Raw genomic sequence first — 19,679 nt, 5'->3', positions numbered from 1 at the left:
CGAGTGGCTTATTGCTTGTATAAAACGGCGGTCAACATAAAATATAATAAAATACAACGTTCAATTTATAAATGTTTTTATTTACAAAAACACTTACAATAAAGCATTCTTCCACGACCCCAGGTAGTTCTTAACAGTGTTGCTAAGCAACATGAGGGCGAACATAACATTCACTTTTTCTTTTCAGTGGCGTATTAATATGGAATGATGTGAGGTGGTCATAGGTGTGCATTTATCGGGGATTTTACAACGGCTTCGAACGCGGCTCAGCCAATCAGATTTTAGGACCGGAACTATCCGTTTTATAAGGTTTTGTTTTACGCCAATAAATTCTTTATCTTAGCTCTTCTGTAGAATGTGGTGAGGATTGGAGGTGGCAGGTGGTTGCCCATGATTCCACAAAAACACCCAAAATGATGCTGCTCTTATATCAAATGCTAGAACATTATTTGACACAGGCAGTTGCTTACCTAGAATAAGTATTTTAGTAAAGGAGGCAGAGTTGCAGCTGTATGTTTATGTTGCTTGCTATTAAACTGTTTAAAACAACTGTTGATAATTTTTGAAGAAATTTCTAAGAAAATTATTTGTTTACACAGAACTAAATGAACACCTGATTAATTCGGTGGATTGGGATTTCAAAATAATAATAATAATAAAATAATGATAAAATTATTTTTAAAAACAAAGCAAGATTAACAGAAGATCTGGGGTTAGTTTTCCCTTCTAAATTTAGGGATTTAAAAGGACGAGCTGGATATTTTTGCTGGATCTGGCAACCCCGTTCGACCCTCTTTCAAAAATACGACACATCTGCTACGTTTTGACTAGTCAGAAAAATTATTCAAGATATCTTAAATGTCTAGCTAAAATATGTTCAGGATATCTATGGCGTCAGATTAGTGCCAAAAGTCGAGAGCACATTTTATTTGTGCGCGAGCAGGATTTTCTCTGCTCTCGCACAAATTCACCCTGCTCGTTCACGAATAAGTTGTGCTCGCGCACGAAATTGCATGCGCGCGCTCGAAACGCTGCTCTCGCGCTCAGATCGTATGCGCGCACTCAAAGCAAACTGCGCTCGTGCTCAAATATTTCTTGCTCGCTCTCAGAACTGCACTTGCCCTCGCGCTCGGAGTCTGCACGGTAAAACAGTGCCAAAAGTCGTCGACCAATCAGAATGTGTTTTCGGCTTCGACCAATGAGCTCCAACTTCCCGTTGTAAAGAGAGTAATGGACAATCAACGACCTCAGGTAAGATGATTAATTATTTTTATTTTAGACTTAGTTTAGAGTACATAAAATCATCATTTTAAAAGGTTAGAATTTGTTAAAGCTTTAACAATCAGGCATATTCTGACTATACTCATCTTTTAACCTGTATGTCTAATTATCTTACATTTCTTGTTGTCTAGGCCTTACTAAGACATAAAGCTTTGGAGGGGTAGCAGCATAAATTGCAATGTAGTAAGCAGTCTGGCTTATGTATTGATCTGAATTATTTACATTTCATTAGCACACATGGAATGATTATTATTGATTAATTAGCGGAAAAAATTAATATTCCCGAAGATATATTAAATGCCAATCATGCAAATTCACATGTTGGTGAGTGAACATGTGGAAACCAGAATGTCATCCATCAGGGTACAGACAGTTCCACAAGTGACTGGACGCCCTAAATTAGTGAATGAACTTAAATCCATGCTAGGATTCCCACTGGCCAAATTTGAGCATACTGGCACAAATGTCCTTGATTGTCTAAGTTATACATTTCTTCAACATATATTTCCCTATACTGTTTATTGTTTCTGCATTTTAAGACTATTGTTGTCCTTGAATTCTAGACAGCTACCACTTTTTCACAGATGTTATTCAGTCAACAAAGTATTACATTTTAAATCATTTATTTTGTCTTACAGAATTGAAAGGCTGTTGGTTGATATGTGGACAGCTGTGACCTCCACATATTATGATATCCTGCACAATCTTGAACAAGTTGAGATGCTGGACATTGCAAATACCCTGCACCTCTTTCTGGTACATCTTGTGTTTCTTCCCCGACCTTCAGATCTTTGTTGAAGGCTGGAACCAACATCCCCTTTCATGACCCCGGAACAAATGTGGCAAATGTAACTTTTGTACTGACTCTGACTTGTACTGATTCTATTCTCATAGATATTATATATAAATAAATAACAGTACACAGTTTGTTTTACTTATTTATTGAATGGGCACAAATATCCACAGACGAACTGGTCTGATGTGTTCCTGTCCTGTGAGCCATTGAAAGAATGTTCTTGGACAAAGAGAGGGCGAACCAGCTGTCTTAACCATAGGTGGTAAAGTCTGCATTAGCCTGTTCAGAAAGAAACACCAAAAAGCAAAATAAGCATTGACCTTTGTATAGATTACAATGTTTCTTGTTATATACATGTACATACCACTCTGCAAATGTATTTACAGAAGTGTAGTCAATCATATTTTTACAACAGCTTAAACACACACAAGCTGGTGTTATTATAGCAGGTGAACGAAGCAGAATTGGAATTAAGGGCCATATTTAATGCATTAACTCAATAATTATAACGGTGTCCTAATATGATAGTATTGTCCTTATAATTTAAATATAGGAGTAATAAAAATAAAGATAATATCAAATACATTGTTATCTTTCTCCACACTAGCTGGCATGAATTTCTATACAATCCAATAGAAAATATTTTTGACCCACTGAACATAAAGCCTAAATAAAAACATTAGTGTTAACAATATCAATACACAATAAGTGCACCATATTAAATTCAGACTGGTTGGTGCTATGATATTGTTGATATTGCAGATATGTTTTACCTTACTGCTTGGTGTTCTAACACTACTTGCTTCCTTGCTGGATTCTGGTGGGGGGAGGGGAACGCTGTCATTGTATGTGGCTTTTTCTTGAACACTGTAAATGATTCAGAAACCTACATTTAAAACATTACATTATGCATGGTAAATATGCAATGTTCACACTTTATATAATAGTAAATAAAGCAAAAGCCTGACATACTGTAAGGTATCAAAAACTATCAAATTGCTGTAATAATAAAAAAACAGCAAAACATTCAATTGTAAAACATTTTATTTTAAAGAGTTGCGGTTAAATTATTTAATGTGTCATGTTTGATATTCTATTCTTGGTTGGGAAAGTGAACATAATGTTCATCATATCATTTAGGTGGCTATAGCTTCCAGATCTACCCACTTTGATTTACTAAAATAGTAAATTTTTGTGCTGTGGCACTAAACTCGTGAGCACATTAACTTTACTGTATAAAGGCTTTACTTTATTAATTAACATGTACAATACACAAAAGCTATTTTATCAAGTTAGGGGTACCGCTTTAGTTTATATTCACATAATGACACAAAGTTAACTTTACATTCTCTTTAACACTTTTTTATTTATTAAAAAATAGTCTAAAATAAAATAATTATTAATCTTACCTGAGGTCGTTGATTGTCCATTTGTCTTCACAACGGTTCACTCTCTCCGACCAATGAAAATGCAGGGGAAGTTGGAGCTCATTGGTCGAAGCCGAAAACACATTCTGATTGGTCGACGACTTTTGGCACTGTTTTAACGTGCAAACTCCGAGCGCGAGGGCAAGTGCAGTTCTGAGAGCGAGCAAGAAATATTTGAGCACGAGCGCAGTTTGCTTTGAGTGCGCGCATACGATCTGAGCGCGAGAGCAGCGTTTCGAGCGCGCGCATGCAATTTCGTGCGCGAGCACAACTTATTCGTGAACGAGCAGGGTGAATTTGTGCGAGAGCAGAGAAAATCCTCCTCGCGCATAAATAAAATGTGCTCTCGACTTTTGGCACTAATCTGACGCCATAGATATCTGCCATTTATTTAGAGATATTATAAAAGGTCTTTTGTACATTTTAATAATGGAGAGTTGTTTTAGTTTTAAATTCTTTTAATTCTTTCTTATTACATGTACAAATTAAATTCTTGATATTGTGGCGCCGGCGAGCAGGAAGGCGAGCGTCGGGACCTCGAGTGAGCTGCCCTTGGCAGATCTCTCAGTGGTTTAGGACGTACACTCATACATACACACATACATTCATACAACAGACAAACACATAAGCTACCTATCCAGCTCTCACCGCAGCCACCCAGTCTGCCACACTGGGATACACGCTGACGGTAAGCCTGGATACCACGGCTCCTCCCACTGACGCTACAATATCAAAAATTGAATTCTTAAATGTTAGATCCGAAGTAAGTCTGTAGCCATCTTAGAAAGTTGTGTTTGAGTGGATGAGAGTTAATAGAATTGTTTATCTTAATGTGTGCTTTTCATGTTTAGATAATTCCATAAATTTTACAGTAACTTATGAGTCTTGAAGACATGTTGATTTTGCCACCTATAGATCTGTTGGCGATACTGGCCCTGTATTTACTTGGTATCGGATCGATACCAAATTTTGCAGTATCGCACACCACTATTAGAAAGCAAAGGAAGAGTCAAAGCTTGCTGTTCACGCGACTCTCTGACGTTTATGTGATGACGTTGCAGAGCATTCAGAATGAACTGATATCACGTGATTAGTGTGTCGGGAACACGAGGCTCTGGTTGGGGACTCTGTGGAATGAAATTCAGCTTGGATCAACAGGTAGTTAGTCCCCCGCTACTCAGCCTGTAGCCTGTAGCCTGTAGCTATAGCAGCGCTATAGCGTCAACACATCTCCCACCTCGTATAACGTGGACACAACATTCTTTATCCCGGTTAGTTATCTCACGCTCTACAAAAAGACCCAAGAACCCCATAGTTCCGCCCATTCCGATTTTGGGGTAATTTGCTTAATATGCAAAATCACTCAAACTTTTGAGCGCGAACTAGTCTCTGGACCCCCCCCCCCCCCCCCCCCAAACACACACACACACAAACAAACCTGGTATCAAAGATATTCAGAGAAATTAAACTTTAATTATTATTCAAAAACTGTTGTTTGTTTAAATTGTCGTTGGAGCGGCACGGTGGATAAGTGGGTAGCACTGTCGTCTCAACAGTGGGGGTCCTGGGTTCGTTCCCCAGGTGGGACGGTCCGGGTCCTTTCTGTGTGGAGTTTGCATGTTCTCCCTGTGTCCACGTGGGTTTCCTCCGGGTGCTCCCGTTTCCTCCCACAGTCCAAAAACATGCAGTCAGATTAATTGTAGACACTAAATTGTCCAAAACTGTGTTCGATATAACCTTGTGAACTGATGAATCTTGTGTAATAAGTAGCTACCGTTCCTGTCATGAATGTGACCAAAGTGTAAAACATGACATTAAAATCCTAATACACAAACAAACATTGTCGTTGCCAGATGCAAAACCATGGGTAAAGCAAGCCAAGCATAAAGAACACATATACTGCTCAAACTCAGCAAGCATTGCTCTGATTATCACAAAACGTTAAAGGCTTGTACCATAAAAGGTTCATATGCTATGGCTAGGGCCCTACTAAATTCACAGGGAAATGTGCTTAATTTCACAGACCTAATTGTTCAATAATCACAGATTTCACGAATTTTTTAAGAAAAGTGCCACATTTCACAGCAGTCATTAAATAACACTCATAAACTGAATGATAGATTCAATGGAAGCTACAATGCACAACACAGCCTACCTTAATAGCCCCCTCTCAAAGATCAAAATACTTGTCTGTGTTTTGACACACCATCCTCTGCGGCCTCATAATCAGTAAGGAGTTTTCCCAAACTCAGTTCCCCGAGTAGTGTTTTCAGCTGCCTTAGACTTCAACATCTTGGACATTTTGTCTAACCAGTTGCTAATGTAACCGAGCGTCTTTAGAGTTTGCTGAGTTTATAAAGTAAGAAATAAACTGTACAAAGACAAACTATCAGGAGCATAATACTTTACTGGTTTGTTCTTTTAAGCACAAACTACAGAGTGATGATCACGTGTGTTAGAGAAGCACACTTTATTGAACCCCCAAAGGAACAAAATGCACTCAATACATAAACACACATCAAACATTGTCAGCACACTACACCACACCACACCACACCACACCACACCACAGAAAAGTCTGTTATACTAATGTAATTGCCATATAATTGCTAGGACCGCCGCATATTGCACCTCATATTTCATATGCTACATGAATATAAATGGTAAATAATATGGTGTAACTGCAGTGCTAAGTGGTGCTATATGAATGACATAATATCTGACAAAAAACATGGCCATAACCATCCAATCAGTTTGCAAGTATCTGACAGCCAAAACATTGGCCGATGACCACAGAACATAAAACACATTACCTATGGACTACGGACCCCCTAATAGCATTTGAAGCATGAAAGGTATCAGCTGCTGGGATGGGGGTACAAATCTTTTTTCTCAACACTAAAACAAACAACCTCGTAACTTTTACTGTTTTCCTGCTATTGTTTAATGTTTTTAAAACTAATTTCAAACCACTTTTAGAGTTTACATCCAATTATTTGGACTGATGGACTGATAACTCGATAAATTTGACTTTTTAACTAATAAGTATTCAAATAAATTACCATAACTAAGTGTAACTAAGCAAGTCATTCAACACATCAGTGCAGAGCTTCTAAAATTCTTTGGGTTCAGCTATACCTTCTCCAATTGTACAATATATGACTCGATTTGTGCTTGAACCCCCATAACTGCAGCTTGGGGCTATATTACTGATTATATTTCTTACATTTGATCTTTTCTCCCTTCATTTTCCAACATCACTTTTACATAACAAACAATAAACCAGGTCTTAAAGTGTTCCTCTCTGGAGACACTAAATTGTCCTTGACTGTGTTTGACATTAAAACTTGTGTAGCGATGAACCTTGTGTAATGAGTAAAATCCCAATAAACAAAAACAGGCATAAACCAACAATTCCTGCTAAAACACCATGCAAAGTAACATTTATTCTCAGGCCCTTTATGCAGATTTTTAAGAGTACTTTTAAATAGTGTAATCCAACACTGACACTGATTTAGTAAAATAATTATATAAAAACTTTTAAAGTATTATTAAACTTCACGTATTAGTATTACAACTAAAGTATTACAAAACTACTACAAAAAGATTGTTTAGGTTTGCTTACGCATAACCCTAAAGTAAAATGTGCAATTTGGTGTAATGGTACATTCAGTAAAAGCTGCAGTTGGTTAATTAGGATTAGGGGTTTTAAAGACATCTCTGATAGAAATATTTTACTGCAAGCAATTTGCAAAAAAACATGTTGTAACAACAGCTTTTGGTCACTGCCAGTGTTGTGTGGAGGGGGCATTTTAACAAGTGTTATTGTTCTTATTACATCTTACTATTCTATTGGCTTTATTAGTTTTAATTTTTTGGGTGAACAGTCTGTGTTGGCCTGTAACATCAACACAAGTAGTGAATCTTGTTTATTAAAATGAGTTTTGAAGGTTTGATTTGTTTAAGAGGTTTCTATTCTATTCATGGCCCATATCTAATTATATGGTGAGGTTATACCTTCGCATGGCTGCTCATATCAGAATAACGAGTGCTGACAACCAGCTAAACTTTTTCTCTCTGACTCAGAGACACAATACAAGTATCTTGGCATGTCTGGCAGACTAGATCGAAGTTTGTCACCTAAAACTGAGTCCCAGCAGTCCTGGGCTTCTCTACAAATTGAGAATTCTGCTTTTTTTTTTTTTTTTTTTTTTTTTAAATAAACCAGTTCTTTATAAACTGCATAAAAACACAGTAATCAGTTATTGTTTCTGGCAGGACATCCTTGGGGCGTCTTAGCAGTTAGTTATACTTTACAACTTTAGGGTCCCAGATTCAAGTTGACTGCTGGTTACTGTCTGCTCACTTTTTGCATCTGTGTGGGTTTTTCTGGGGGAATTTCCAATTCTAATTTCCATCCACCTTCTCAAAACACAGCAGTGGGTGGATTGGATACTTTTAACTGATTTTATTTGTTAATATGTAAATGAAGGGGTGCGTGTGATGCATTTTGATGGTCTTGTGCTTTATCATGTTTGTATTCCTGCCTTGCACCCAATTCTTCAAATAAAATATATAAACATTTATTTTTGTAATATTTCATTATCCATCTTTAATCTTAAAGCAACACTGTGAGATGTGTTTTAGTCATGAAAAGACATTCCTGCTCACATCTTGTAAAATGGCACACTTTACCTACCTAATTAATCCAATGCAAGACATTTTTTTACCTCTCAAAAACATGTAAAGGGTGCATTGGGGTGACTTATTGGTTTGTAAGGTAAACACTCTAAATACAGAGTAGTGACTCTCACTGCCTTTAGTGCAAGGTGGACACTACATTCATAGCAGAACGGTCTTACTAGCTGGTGTGAAAGGTGAACATTTACAGCAGTAAGCCAAACTGCCTGGCATAGAAGGAAGTCTCACTAGGTGGCATGCAACCACTGAGCTGCCACTGCCAACATACATACAAGGCAGACACTCTACAATTATAGTAGGAAGTCCTACTGACTGATGTGCAATGCTCACACTACCCTAAGAGTTTGAGGTATCACTGGTTGGTCATAAGGTACAAAGTGGACTGCCTGGCATGCAAGTCAGAGACTCTCTAGCTGTAGTAGAAAGTCTCACTGGCTGGCATACAAGAAGGCCTCTCTACATTCAAAAAGGAAAGTCTTACTAAGTGGGTCACAAAATGGATACTTTACATTCACAGCAGGATGCCTCTTTGGTCTATGTGCAAGGTAAACACTATATTCAGTTTAGTATGAGAGCTAAGGATCATTACCGTTACATGTACAAAAGGACAGGACAGAGATTGTTTACATTTTATGTACATAGAAGGATGCCCTACTGGCTGACATTTAATGTGGATGCTGTACATGCATAGTAGGAAGGCTCAGTGGCTTGTGGGCAGGGTAAACATTTCGGTGTGTTCGAAAAGCTAGTGTGCTGTCTACATAGGCAGCATTTTACGTCATCCTGTGCGCGCTCCCGAGAAGGAGGCTGTTCGAAATCCTAGATGCCTTAAAATCCACACTTCTGAGGCATCTTATTATTTCAATGTTATTTTGGCTCAAGAACGAGTGAGCATCGAACGCTGCCTTAGTGATCAAGACAATCCCAGCATTCATGGCTGACGGGGCGGAGAAACGAATGGAGTTATTTTCAAACGTAAATAAAATATTACTGATTTTTAACTTGTATAAACTTGTACCGAGTGTTTTTATTTGCAAGTTCGGGCTTGTCAGGAAATTTAACCGTTATCGGTACATGAAGGGAGATGTTATTGACGTTAGCGTGCTGTGCTACCTCAGTTTATTGGTTTTAATGGCGAGATGCTAAATGCTAAACGCGAAATGCTAAACCCGATGGAATCGCTATCTAAGTAGTGCGTTCGAATAACCTGCCTTTTAAGTCACTAACTTATTAGAATCCTCTCTACTAAGTCAGCTGCCTATGTAGACAGTAAGACAGCAAGGCAGCTCCCTAGGTTTTCGAACACACCCATTTGAGTACTGTCACAGCAGTCGCCCTACACTTGATCATTGGGGGCAGGGGCGTAGCACCAAATTTTGGGCCCTATGCACAAGCAGTGCCCATGGGCCCCCCTCACCCCAGTCCAGACTCCTTCTAGACTCCTCAAGGGCCCTCCCCCGACTTGGGGCTCTGGTAACTCAGTCCCACTTTTCACCCCACTACGACGCCCCTGATTGGGGGGTTTTGAACCCGGAATCTGTAAGGCTGCTTTGCAACAATGCCTACTATAAAAAGTGATGTACAAATAAATTTGACTTGCCATTTAGTGTGGGATGCATCACTGCCTGCCGTGCAAGGCTGACAGACGCAGTACATTGGAAGAAGGATGCCTCCTTGGCTTGCATACATGATGCACACACTACATTCATAGGGGAACATCTACTGTGATAGCTGTGAACTGTGATACTGTGAACATCTACTGGGGAACATCTACATCTACTGGGGAACAGCTACCAGTTATAGCTCAGTGGTTAAGGTACTGGACTAGTAAACAGAAGGTTGCCGGTTCAAGCCCCACCACCACCAAGTTGCCACTGTTGGGTCCCTGAGCAAGGCCCTTAACCCTCAATTGCTCATCGTGTTCCGCTCATTGTGTAAGTCGCTTTGGATAAAAGCGTCTGCTAAATGCTGAAAATTTAAATTTAAATTTACTGTGTCGTGTGCACTTAACATTTATATTTACATTTGTGAGGATTAATGCAATTTTCTAAGCTTGACTATAAAATGATATAGAAGTGTAATAGGGTTTATGTAACAAAATGCAGTTCCCATAACGTTGCATAACTGGACTAAAATATAAAAAAGTGTTTTATTTTGGCTTTCTAACTACAACTATACAATGTCGCAAATAACAAAAATTGGTGATTGTAACGTCGTTACCATGTTGTTTGCTCAGAAGGATTGCACAGTGGCCCTAGAACTTTTTTCTGTCCTTAAATGTTTTATGTTAGGATATATACATACATATATACACAGTTTTAAATATTGTTAGCCAATGTTTTGTAAGCGTGTTTTAATGTTAATGGACTCTCGGCCCCTCTCACGTGTACGCGCTTTAACCCCGCTCCACTGAGCCTCGTGCACGGCGCAACCTGGAATCCTGCGAGTGTTGCGTGAGCTGCCCGACCTGCACAAATGATTCGATCTAAAAGCCATAATCGGTCTTCAGTTTCGGCAAGATATGGTTTGTAGATCACAGGGTGAACGAGGCTTGTAGGTGACGTGAGCGGGTTCGCTGTTTGTTTGTGTAGGTTGATGTTGAAAATGGCGGTGGGGGGAGACTAAGGCGAGAATAATATACACAAATAAGACCTATGTTCGGATGACAGCTTTAAAACAACTCGGAAAACGGTTTTAGCATCGGACTTATTTTTGCTTCGGGCTTTGGCGAAGGACTACGGTGGTGCAAGTGAAAGCAAGCAGCGTCCTGGATTTGAAATCGCTCTCGGCATTAGCTAGCTAACTTCGTTAGCCTTCAACTGGCAGACTTCACAGCAACAACATTGTTTGCTATGTAGCTTAGCCGCAACTCCTGCAACTAAAGCAACTTTAGGCTTTCGGGTTGATTTTGTGGTGCAGAGGCACGATGAAGGATTGACAGTGCCACTTGAAATACTTTACCTAAATCAAAACTAGCTCGAAGACCTCTGGTCAAAACATTTGCATCTGACTGAATGCAAAACTAATAGGCTCCATCTGGCAGAATTCGCCAGCAGCAAGCGCACATTCATTCAACACTGTGGAAAGTTGGGGAGTCACTTAAAGCAAAAGGGAACGAACTGACCAGGTAAGTGCATTGCAAATATAGTGCAGTCTGTGTCATGTGATGGATTTATTTGCAGACTACCATGATTACTTGACGCGCACACGCAGCAGTGTTCGTCCACCAAGCGCACGCAATGGCTGTTTGGTTCTACAAACGGCGGAGTCGACTCCGATTTTGATTCTAGGTTTTGCTTATCCAAGTCAATTCCAATTGTCGATTCAAAATAATAATCTTAACCCCCCCTCCAACCAAAAACCCAAAACACAACGAAGGGAAAAATGTGACCTGTGGAATACAGAACATTGATAAAGAACATAAATTATGATTGATTTTTTTTTTTTTAACTTATCACTACCTTACATTATTACCTAATGTAATCCTTATTTATTTCTTAAAGAGGTTTTCATTTGGAAGGGCTATCATATATTATGAATATATCGATAGCTAACTACCTTATTTATGCCCAAAAACACGATTTCATCTTAAGAATAATCCACTTGACACCTCAAAAATACTCCCTTATTTTAAAATCTGTTGCTTGGTGTCACTTTCATCAGCTTTTCATTTAAAATTGAAATGGCTTCTTGCTTTAATTGTTATAAAAACTCAATAAAAAACTCAAAGCTATACTTTAAAAATCTTAATTCTTTTCCATACTGGCTTGCAGGGTTGTGGTGGGTTCAGTACATCTCAGGGTACATCTCATCTACCTATTCTTCCACCCACTCACCCACACAATTTAAGTAACTGGTGGACACTTCCTTTATCCTGGTCAGGGTCATGACACTGGGTATACGACAGAAATACCCTGGACAGTGCTTTAGCCACCCTCCCTCTTCCTCAAGCTATTCATGTCTATATACTGTAGTTGCCCGGCTGCCGATAGTTGGTGGGCTATCATAATACACTGCAGTGCCACCCAAGCACCTGGTGGTGGATGTAGTGAACACATAAAACTCCATACAGACATTGACCTAAGGTATGGTTCGAACCCGGGGACCCGGTTCGTTTTTAGCAGTTGTATTGTATACTCTTTTTTATTTAATAACTAATTACTACGTTTTCTGCTCGAGACGGATCCATTTCAATGTGGAGTCGACTCTCGAATCCCAATCCGGAATCGGAGAGTTGACTCCTATCGGGCTCGATTTACAGCGCTAGCGAACGCTTTCCAGCTAGCCAACTAGCTCTAGTGCAAATCCTGGGAAAACTGTAATAGGTGCAGAGTTTGTTTTTGTTTGTTGTCACTGAGTTATTTAATTGTGTTACACAACGCTTTTCACTTTTTATCTCATTTCTGAGTAAATGGATGTTTGTGGTCAGCGCTGCAGGGAATGTTTGTTGTTAGCGCTTGCAGGTAAGCTCACTCAACTGCATTTTTTTTCGACGTGGTTTCAAAGCAGCTATTCCTGCTAAGCCAGTGTGTCACCGCGTTGTTGTGATAAGATGATCAGAAGGCTAGTTGGTTACAGTATTGAATACCTGAAACATCCTCAGGTGAAGATGACCGGGTTTATGTGTTATTGTGTTATCATGGTTAATCAGTCACATGACTTAGTTTAACATGCATGTTCCCACGCGCTGCACGATCGAGGCGGAAATGATAGCATTATCGTCATTATCACCACATCTTATTTAACCAGTTTAGGAACAAAATGTATCGTTGCAATAATAATAAAACATTTTATTCAGCATTCTACAGCTTAACCATATATTACCGTAGCTATATAAATTAAAGATATTGTGCAAAAGTCACTTTTAGTCTGTTTTTTTAAATGCATTGCATAAACACAGTCGTACACAAGCTAAATGAATGCTGTGAGCAGCGTGGACGTTAGATAGTTTAAACATGAACCTGGAACTTTTGATTAAATGCACGAGTCAATAAAACAAATGTTGACATTAGCCCGTAATGTATTCAGTACAGTACCTATTGCTTTTAGTCTTTTGACACGTATAACATAGTTTTATTATGATTCCATGCAGATCAATAAAACTAATAAATTCTACTGCAAACCGTGTTGCTTCTACTTTGTTCCCTGGCACTCAGACAGGAATAGATGCATGCTTTCATTGCAGTGTCAATAAGTGCTAAAGAAGTTTATGTAATCTGTTAAAACAGCAGTAGGAAAGGTATTTAAATGTTTTAATTTTTGGTGGGGTTGGGACGAGGGCCCCTAGTGTTGCAAGATATTGCAAAACTTAACTTCTTAGGCAAAAGCCTGTGCAAATTCTGCTTCTCACAAGAAATAACACAATGTCATTATTTGTGGTTAAACGCTGCATGCATTACATTGAGGGTTTCAGCCTGCCCAGTATAAGCACCTGCTGGGGGGAGGACACTAAAGTTTAAAGCAATCCACTGAAGTATTATACACACACCACTGTGCCTTATGTAAGCAAGGCGCTACATTTTATTAAATGAAAACAGCTTAATATGAAAGTAATGTACAACTGTGACATCACATGAGCAGAACTAGTTCAGCATTCAAAATGTACAGATCTAACAGTTCATCAAACTGTGCTAATCAAACAGAGATCCAACCAGTATCCCAAAGTTATTCTAAACACTGTATTACATGGTTTGCAAGGGCGGCACGGTGGCTAAGTGGGCAGCACTGTCGCCTCACAGCAAGAAGGTCCTGGTTTCGATCCCCAGGTGGGGCGGTCCGGGTCTTTTCTGTGTGGAGTTTGCATGTTCTTCCCGTGTCTGCGTGGGTTTCCTACAGGTGCTCCGGTGTCCTCCCACAGTCCAAAGACATGCAAGTGAGGTTAATTGGAGACACTAAATTGTCCAGGACTGTGTTTGATATAACCTTGTGAACTGATGAATCTTGTGTAATGAGTAACTACTGTTCATGTCATGAGTGTAACCAAAGTGTAAAACATGATGTTAAAATCCTAATAAACAAACTACATGGTTTGCGAAGTACTACCTTTATATTCAAGCATAATACCAAATATCCAAATAATGTTTGTTTTAAATAATGTTTGTAATAATTTAATGCCTTCCACCTTGCTGTGAAAGAAATGTTGTTTTCAGGCAGCCCGTTTAACAAAAAAAATGTATTTAAAAAGGTCCCATTTTTTTATATATGTAATACATTTTGTAATTCAATTTCGTAATTCAATTTGTCTTTTTTTTTTTTTTTTGCAAATGCATGTGCTTCTATGCAGATTTTGCCAGTTTTTTTTGCAACTTATAACCGATTGTCATTATTTGACGGTTAACCTTTAACTGACAAGAATATAGTGTCCCATCAAAATGTAAATGCACCACTGTATATCTTTATGACGTCTTTATACATCATTTTATTTAAACATTTAAAAACATAAAACATTTACATTAAAAACATGGCTGTAATGTAGAGCAGTAAGATGTGAACAGGTAGTGAACAGTTAATTGCAAGCACTGCCTAAACATGCTAGTCAAAGAATGATGCCGTCTTTGTAATAAATCCCCTCTTGACAACATTAATGTACTTATAATATTGTAAGCAGAGTTTTACCTTTATACTGGGACAAACATTGGCACTTGCTTTGATTAGGTCTGGTAAACAAAATTTTTCTGTAAAATCTTCATCTAGCTTTAATATTTAGCTTTGAGTTTTATAATATGACAGTCTAACCAAAACTTTGTTTACATACTTGTGATGGTAAGGGTTGGTGCTGCTCAGGTATATACAGGACTGTATAAAGATTGAAATTTGTAGAAAGTGTTTTTGCGGTGTATTAATTTGAACATGCAGCCTTAGAAATTTTATCACACGTACAATAACGTAACTGAGGACAGTGGATGCAACCAGTTAACTGACAAGCTATTAATTTCCCATTGCAAGAAAACACATGACAGAATTTCACATGTCTTTATGCTTTCTTTTTTAAAAACACTAACAGGTTGAATGTGGCTTTAATGGAGAACAGTAAGACCATGAATAACATCAGACAGTAGATTTTAAATAGTAACCGGTGCCAAACTTTCATCAGTTCAGGTCTTCATTAGACATTTTTGTATCTTCAATTCACTTCACTTGCATGTCGTTGGACTGTGGGAGGAAAACGGAGCTCTCAGAGGAAACCCACACAGACACAGACACAGAAAGAATATGCAAATTCCACACAGAAAGGACCCGGACCCGGATGCTCTTCCTGACACAAACATTCTATTTATTCAGGCTTGTGACCAGCACTAAGGGTGAACTGAAAAGTGTCACCCCCCCACTGGTAGGTTCATGTAATGCCATGTGCCTTTATTTGTGAGCCCAGCCCAGGATTCAAACCCCAAGCACTGAGGCACAGCTATTCTCATTACACAAGACATGTTTACCTTGTGGTGAACATCATATTACGCAGAATACTTAAAATATAGTCATTCAAGTGATTGAGGATTGTGATAAAAGGTAATGATGGACAGAGGGTGTTCTGGCTTTTTAGAAGTCATTAGTATCAGAGCTTAGAGCGTGTCTGAGTTAAGAGTTTGAGGTAGACCTGGTGACACAGCCGTAAGTGGTGTTGCTGTGCAGCTTCAGTGTTTCAGACTTACCCTTGTTTCCTGTAACTGTCTGTGTGGATTTTGCTTGACCTGAATCTATGTGTGGGTGGATTGGCTACTGTAACTTGCACCCACTTGTGTGAATGAATAAGTAGCCAAATAAACAATAGTGCAAACATGTAATGAAATCCTATCGACTAATGCTGATCCAGGGTGATATGGGATATGGGCAAAAGTATTGGGACACCCCTAATTAATTATTAATTATTGAATTCATGGATTTTAGCCACTGGAATTGATAAGGTATAATAAATCAGTTCTAAAAAAATATGTTATTTCAAACTTTGCAGCTGCACCTTGAGAAAGGCCCTTTCCTGTTCTATTACCCTGTGCCCCAGTGCACAAAATAAGGTTTGTTAAAAAGTAGGGATGTCCCGATCCGATATCAAAGATCGGAATCGGGGCCGATCAAGGCATTTTTTAACAGATCGGTATTGGCTTTACTAATGCCGATCCTAAGCCGATCCTTCGTTTTACGTCAGCATGTCCGCTGTGTGGAAATACTTTAAATTGGAAAGTGAAACAAGTCCAACAGTGAAGTGTAATGTCTGCAATGCGAGCGTTTTCACGAGCCGGTAGTAGCAGAGCTGCATTCATTACTGTAGAATTTTACTATTTACATGGTGTGTGAGTCAAGGATCACTCCGGTTTACAAAACAACGTAGTGATGCACTTGCTTAATAAAGAAATAAATACACGGTATATTTACAAATTGTCGGGAGCAGAACACTTTATTAACTTCTTCTGTTACGGTACCGAATAGCGGACAGCTAGAGTCATCGCGTTAGCCAAGCACTCTATTCCATGCACTATGGAAGCCCCTAAGGGTCAAAACACACTCACTTCGCGTAGAAACATCCATCAAACACGGCAGAGATGCTGATTTTCCTCAAAAAGAACCTTCACTTCATTTTGGTTGTTCTAGTTTTACTAATTTGATATGGCACCTAAAAAATAAACACTCAGTCGAATAGTGAGTTTATTATTATATGATGAGAAGAGGAACCGGCTTTCCGCTAACACGGCAGAGATGCTGATTTTCCTCAAAAAGAACCTTCACTTCATTTTTTTTTTTTTTTATTATTTAATTTTATTTAACCAGGAAATTAATCTCACTGAGATTTACAATCTCATTTGCAGGAGAGTCCTGGCAAAGATAAGCAGCAGCATAATACATAGTTACACAAACAACATACAGCAAACATGTATACATAATATAAACAATACAATGATCATTTAAAACAATTACAAACCGTTTTTCCTATATCCATTTTCAAAAGCATGTTTTTAAAATTACTTAAATTCACCAAATCCTGCAATTTAAAAACATTCTGCAGTATTTTCCAATCTGATGGTGCAGCATAATTAAGTTTTCATAACTAGTTTCCCTAGTTTCGTTCGTGCCAAGGGAACCTTGAGAAGATACCAAGTGTGAGAGCGCAGACAGTAATTTCCAGGTTCTTTATGATTTATAAAATTGCATAAATAAGAAGGTAATAAACCTAGGATAGACTTATAAATTAAAGTGTACCAATGGATTAGTCTTCGCGTGGCTAATGAGGACAGAGCTGCTTTTCCATAAAGAACACAATGATGAGTAAGAAACGTACACTTAGTAATGAATCTCAGTGCACTATGATAAACAGTGTCAAGTGAACGTAAATAAGATATGGGTGCATACATATAAATGATATCTCCATAATCAATTTCTGGTAAAAACGGCATCTTATTTGACTTTGTAAACACCATTACTTTTGTTTTATCAGCATTTAAGACCAATTTCAAATTAAAAAGTCTCTGTTGTATAATTAAAATTTTTTCTTGCAAAATACTTATAGCCTGATTTTGAGTTTTAGCCGAACAATAAACAACAGTATCATCAGCATAATAATGAAATCTTGCATTTGGCACATTATCACAAAGACTATTTAAATAAATAGTAAAAAGCAGGGGCCCCAGGACTGACCCTTGAGGTACCCCTTTATCTAGTACCAATGAAGAGGATTTAAAACCCTCCACCTGCACACACTGTGTCCTACCAGATAAATACAGTGGGTACGGAAAGTATTCAGACCCCTTTAAATTTTTCACTCTTTGTTTCATTGCAGCCAATTGGTAAGATCAAAAAAGTTCTTTTTTTTGCTCATTAATGTACACTCTGCACCCCATCTTGACAGAAAAAAAACAGAAATGTAGATATTTTTGCTAATTTATTAAACAAGAAAAACTGAAATATCACATGGTCATAAGTATTCAGACCCTTTGCTCAGTATTGAGTAGAGGCACCCTTTTGAGCTAGTACAGCCATGAGTCTTCTTGGGAATGATGCAACAAGTTTTTCACACCTGCCATTCTTCCTTGCAGATCCTCTCCAGTTCCCTCAGGTTGTATGGTGAACGTTGGTGGACAGCCATTTTCAAGTCTCTCCAGAGATGCTCAATTGGGTTTAGGTCAGGGCTCTGGCTGGGCCAGTCAAGAATGGTCACAGAGTTGTTCTGAAGCCACTGCTTTGTTATTTTAGCTGTGTGCTTAGGGTCATTGTCTTGTTGGAAGGTGAACCTTCGGCCCAGTCTGAGGTCCAGAGCACTCTGGAAGAGGTTTTCCTCCAGGATATCTCTGTACTTGGCCGCATTCATCTTTCCTTCAATTGCAACCAGTCGTCCTGTCCCTGCAGCTGAAAAACACCCCCATAGCATGATGCTGCCACCACCATGTTTCACTGTTGGGATTGTATTTGGCAGGTGATGAGCAGTGCCTGGTTTTCTCCACACATACCGCTTAGAATTAACACCAAAAAGTTCAATCTTCGTCTCATCAGACCATAGAATCTTCTTTCTCATAGTCTGGGAGTCCTTCATGTGTTTTTTTTGCAAACTGTATGCGGGCTTTCATATGTCTTGCACTGAGGAGAGGCTTCCGTTGGCACACTCTGCCATAAAGCCCAGACTGGTGGAGGGCTGCAGTGATAGTTGACTTTGTGGAACTTTCTCCCATCTCCCTACTGCATCTCTGGAGCTCAGCCACAGTGATCTTGGGGTTCTTCTTTACCTCTCTCACCAAGGCTCTTCTCCCACGATTGCTTAGTTTGGCTGGACGGCCAGGTCGAGGAAGAGTTGTGGTCGTCCCAAACTTCTTCCATTTAAGGATTATGGAGGCCACTGTGCTCTTAGGAACCTTTAGTGCTGCAGAAATTCTTTTGTAACCTTGGCCAGATCTGTGCCTTGCCACAATTCTGTCTCTGAGCTCCTTGGGCAGTTCCTTAGACCTCATGATTCTCATGTGCTCTGACATGCACTGTGAGCTGTGTGGTCTTATATAGACAGGTGTGTGTCTTTTCTAATCAAGTCCAATCAGTTTAATTAAACACAGCTGGACTCCAATGAAAAAGTAGAACCATCTCAAGGAGGATCAGAAGGAAATGGACAGCATGTGAGTTAAATATGAGTGTCACAGCAATGGGTCTGAATACTTATGACCATGTGATATTTCAGTTTTTCTTGTTTAATAAATTAGCAAAATATCGACATTTCTGTTTTTTTTCTGTCAAGATGGGGTGCAGAGTGTACATTAATGAGCAAAAAAAAGAACTTTTTTGATCTTACCAATTGGCTGCAATGAAACAAAGAGTGAAAAATTTGAAGTGGTCTGAATACTTTCCGTACCCACTGTAGTTTTCAAACCATAAGATGGAATCCTTAGACACCCCGATATTCAATAATCTAGATTTCATTATTACATGATCAACTGTGTCAAATGCCTTTGACAAATCAATAAACAGTGCTGCACAATGATCTCCCTTATCCAACGATAAAATTA

The 19,679-nt window shown here is 38.8% G+C and overlaps 1 protein-coding gene and 2 long non-coding RNA genes across 6 annotated transcripts in view; 2 read left to right on the top strand and 1 right to left on the bottom strand.

Moving 5' to 3' along the window:
* The first annotated feature begins 1,226 nt into the window (after window positions 1–1,226).
* On the top strand, window positions 1,227–2,193 carry LOC134319932 (uncharacterized). The gene is made up of 3 exons (XR_010013582.1): window positions 1,227–1,251; window positions 1,413–1,464; window positions 1,920–2,193. It is a non-coding gene; the product is annotated as an uncharacterized LOC134319932 (long non-coding RNA).
* Window positions 2,194–2,206: 13 nt separating this feature from the next.
* On the bottom strand, window positions 2,207–3,769 carry LOC134319931 (uncharacterized). The gene is made up of 3 exons (XR_010013581.1): window positions 3,487–3,769; window positions 2,851–2,944; window positions 2,207–2,356 (listed from the first exon to the last, which is right to left on the bottom strand). It is a non-coding gene; the product is annotated as an uncharacterized LOC134319931 (long non-coding RNA).
* Window positions 3,770–10,825: 7,056 nt separating this feature from the next.
* The window catches only part of LOC134320568 (costars family protein ABRACL), a 170,723-nt gene continuing 161,869 nt past the window's right edge, over window positions 10,826–19,679 (top strand). For all 4 annotated transcript variants that reach the window (XM_063002022.1, XM_063002020.1, XM_063002021.1 and 1 more), the window contains exon 1: window positions 10,826–11,332. The gene's annotated coding sequence lies outside the window, so the exon portion shown is untranslated. The remainder of the gene's footprint in view (window positions 11,333–19,679) is intronic.

Source organism: Trichomycterus rosablanca, chromosome 9 (assembly GCF_030014385.1).
Source record: "Trichomycterus rosablanca isolate fTriRos1 chromosome 9, fTriRos1.hap1, whole genome shotgun sequence".
In the NCBI taxonomy this organism is placed as follows: domain Eukaryota; kingdom Metazoa; phylum Chordata; class Actinopteri; order Siluriformes; family Trichomycteridae; genus Trichomycterus; species Trichomycterus rosablanca.
Note: the sequence above shows the minus strand (reverse complement) of the source record. Positions and strands in the feature narration are given on the sequence as shown.